Consider the following 4,510-nt stretch of genomic DNA (forward strand, 5'->3'; position numbering starts at 1 on the left):
TGTCATTGAGCTTAACATGGAATCGGGCAGCACTCAGTGATAAGAGAGAAGTTCACCACTGTGGTATCACAATGGACTGAATAGTCTAAGTGAGCCTGATACATCGGGCTGCCACATAACCTAACCTAACCTAACCTAACACCACGTTCCTAATTTGAATCGGATCGGATGAATTTTGCTCCTCCAAGAGGCTCCGGAGGTCAAATCTGGAGAACGTTTTATATGGGGGCTATATATAATTATGGACCGATATGGACCAATTCTGGCACGGTTGTTAAAGATCATATACTAACACCATGTTCCAAATTACAACCGGATTGGATGAAATTTGCTTCTCTTGGAGACTTCGCAAGCCAAATCTGTGGATCGGTTTATATGGTGGCTATATATAATTATGAACCGATGTGGACCAATTTTTGCATGGTTGTTAGAGACCATATACCAATATCATGTACCAAATTTCAGCCGGATCGGATGAAGTTTACCTCCCTTTTAGGCTCCGCAAGCCAAATCTGGGGATCGGTTTATATGGGGGCTATATATAATTATGGACCGATGTGGACCAATTTTTGCGTGATTGTTAGAGACCATATACCGACACCATGTACCAAATTTCAGCCGGATCGGATGAAATATGCTTCTCTTAGAGGCTCCACAAGCCAAATCTGGGGATCGGTTTATATGGGGGCTATATATAATTAAGGACCGATATGGACCAATTTTTGCATGGTTGTTAGAGACCATATACCAACATCATGTACCAAATTTCAGCCGGATCGGATGAAATTTTCTTTTCTTTGAGGCTCCGCAAGCCAAATCTGGGGATCGGTTTATATCGGGCTATATATAATTATGGACCGATGTGGACCAATTTTTGCATGGTTGTTAGAGACCATATACCAACACCATGTACCAAATTTCAGCCGGATCGGATGAAATTTACCTCCCTTTTAGGCTCCGCAAGCCAAATCTGGGGATCGGTTTATATGGGGTCTATATATAATTATGGACCGATGTGGACCAATTTTTGCATGATTGTTAGAGACCATATACCAACACCATATACCAAATTTCAGCCGGATCGGATGAAATATGCTTCTGTTAGAGGCTCCACAAGCCAAATCTGAGGGTCCCTTTATATGGGGGCTATACGTAAAAGTGAACCGATATGTCCCATTTTCAATACCATCCGACCTACGTCGATAACAACTACTTGTGCCAAGATTCAAGTCGATAGCTTGTTTCGTTCGGAAGTTAGCGTGATTTCAACAGACGGACGGACGGACGGACATGCTTAGATCGACTCAGAATTTCACCACGACCCAGAATATATATACTTTATGGGGTCTTAGAGCAATATTTCGATGTGTTACAAACGGAATGACAAAGTTAATATACCCCCATCCTATGATGGAGGGTATAAAAAACACAAAAAACATCAGGGATCGAACCCACGACCCTTGGCATGCAACTCAGACGTGGCAACCACTGCTCCATGGTGCCCAACTAAATGTATTTTTCTGTGAAATAAACTTTGTTTAATCGGCTCGTGGGCGCCGCAAGCTATGCTATATAAATATAACTTATATGGGTAATTGTCTGTTGATGACAATAACTGCTACATAGCTCAGTGGATAGTGTGTTGGCCTACAAATTGCGTGGTCCGCGGTTCGATTCTCCGTCCAGGCGAAAGGTAAACAAAAATTTTAAAATTTATAAAATCGTATATTTTCTTCTACATTGTTTGTATTACAGAAAAAGGTGCTAAGAACTAATAAACTTCGTGGAAGTGAGAAAGATGTGAGGGAAAATGCAATTAGCCAGAAAAAATTTTTTTTGAGTTAGTCTTTATGAAATTGTTTTTACATCCTGGAAAAGAATAAACGTTTATCACAAAAAGTATATACTTTTCTTCCAAATACACTCCCTTTCAACGAAAAGCAAATAAGAAACGAACTTTGTTTGTCTAAAATTTTGTTTGGGAGGAAAGAATTATTTTTTGCGTGTAAGTACAAAACGACTTCAATGAAAAGTGTATCGACTTTTGACCAAGAAGATAAACTTTATATCAAAGAATCGCGCCTTCTATGCTAAGCTAAATTCGCATTCAGACATGAAATCGTCGGCCTCACGACAATAATTTTTCCAGTGCAGATTATGTCTAAAAATTATGTACGTATACTTTTCTCACACTAACGTTTTCTCTTTAGAAATTTTTGAAAAATTTCCTAGCTCCGCCAATGAGTGCCAATAAAAGCCAGGTTTATAAACAAATTGCACCAATAAAGTATTTTAGGCGTAGAATCATGCTAAAGTCATCAAATTTATGACAAAATCGTTAGATTTGGATACGATCGTCAGAATTCAGTAACGAAATTATTTCACGATTCATAAAGAGGCTAAAGCATTATCTATCTTTTTATGATGAAACCAAAAGTGTGTGTTAAAAAAATTCACATACATCAGTCCTCTAAGTTGGGAATTCATTGGAGCATACATATCACATAGATGCACACATAAAATTGCCACAATTATTTTATTACTTATGGTTGGTAGATCCATCAATTATCTAAGCAAGTGTAACTATTATGGTATGGATTTAACCAAACCTTTTGTTTATTATGTATTTCGGTCTTCGTGTTTTGTATCCTTTTACGACAATGTGGTGATTGGGTTTCTTATAGCTGATTGTGGTGTACTGAGTGTAAAGGATATTCTTTAACAATAGCAAAATGCCACTCACTCCCTCATCACATCCACCACCATTTATTAGGAACATTTTAGGACAGTAGCTGAACTTGGTTAATTTTGTTGTTGTTGTCTGTGATATGTTTAAATTTGACTTTAACCTTTTTGAAAATCGACTTTTGACGTTGGCACCAATCCACTTTCCGACTTATAACGAAAAATTGAAGAAGAATTTTATGAAAGAACTCCAGCTAAAAACATAAAAGTCAATCCTTCCAAATTTTTATAAAGTCAAAACTGAAAAAATCTTCCTTATTTCTAATAAACCGGAGAAATTTATCTTGATTTATTTGGCACAAAGTCGGATTGAGGTGAAACCCTACCCACAAAATATTTAAAAGTCATTGAGCCATCCTCCATGTTTCATGCGAAAGGAAAAGTTTCCCAGACAACATAAAAACTTTAAATTTCCTTTGAATTAAAGTTCTTAAAAAATTTTCCATCTATGTCATATAAATTAAGTTTTTTACTTAACATATAAAGGTCCCCTGTACATATCAAAAAGTTATGTTTAGAGATTCCATTTTCCGGCGTCTACCTTCCCCAAAAAGTCAGAAGACTAAATTCTAACTAAATTGTAGAAGTTTGGAGACGTTGAGGTTCGACCCTGAAAATATCAAGACCGCTCGTGATGGCATCAAACCACTAAATCAACTGGAGAACTCTTTTGAAGAGTCGAAAAACTTTTTTGCTTCCCGTTTTTAATGGATGGGCACTATATGGTACCGAACTCTTTGCAAACTGTAATTCGGCCAGTAAAGGTAAATTGCACTCGTTTTTCAACAATGTTACCCGTTATGTTTATGGATTGAAACATCACGAATCAACATCTCAGTATTCGAAATCTTTATATGGTGTTTCACTCCAAGATCTTATGCTCCTGAAATCTCTAATTTTTTGCACTTATTCCAAAAACTCCAGTTTACAAAATCTAACATGGGAAAAAATTAGTACCTTTTCCACATCGAAGCCTACATACAATTTTTTTTTTGATTTCAATCAGGAAAATCGCAGATTCAAGCTATTGAAATGTCTTCAATCACGAAAATTATCAGCCAATTTGATTAAAAACCAACACGATTTTCAACTAAAATTTAATTAACTTTTGTCACGGAATCAATTAATTGTCAATTAATTAAAAATATGATATTGCGCCCCAAAACTTTAATTAATTTTGTTGGAAATAAAAGAAAATATGCGTTTCTTATAACAAATATTCAATATTTAATGTGAATTTGTGAATTGTATTTGTGTGTTTTGTTCCAACAAAACTTATACATACAATTACGATCAATAACAACTAAAGGGTGAAAAAATAAACTATATAGATCATTATCCTCTTTATCATAATAACCAAGCCAGCCTGTTCCTTCTAATACGAGGGCAGTTCGGAAACTTCTTAGCCTACCACAAAAAGCGCGGTATAAACAGAAAAAGTTAAGTGTTTCCATCTTCTATGTTATGAACACATGTTATATTTTGTTTCGATCTGGCCACTCCTTCATATAGAAACAGGTGTTCAAAAAAGATGCATCCGCAATTTTTTTACAATGGAAAAATTAGAAATGCGTGCTGTCATTAAATATTTACATAAAAAAGGTTTATCGGGACAAGAAATTCGTAATGATATGGTGAATGTGTTAGGTGAAAGTGTTCCTTCATATGCAACAGTAAAAAATTGGGTTGCTGAATTTAAACGTGGCCGTACAAGCTTTGAAGATGAACCACGTAGTGGACGTCCAAAAACCGCAACAACAACAGA

The sequence above is a fragment of the Haematobia irritans genome, chromosome 4 (assembly GCF_050003625.1).
Source record: "Haematobia irritans isolate KBUSLIRL chromosome 4, ASM5000362v1, whole genome shotgun sequence".
Lineage (NCBI taxonomy): Eukaryota > Metazoa > Arthropoda > Insecta > Diptera > Muscidae > Haematobia > Haematobia irritans.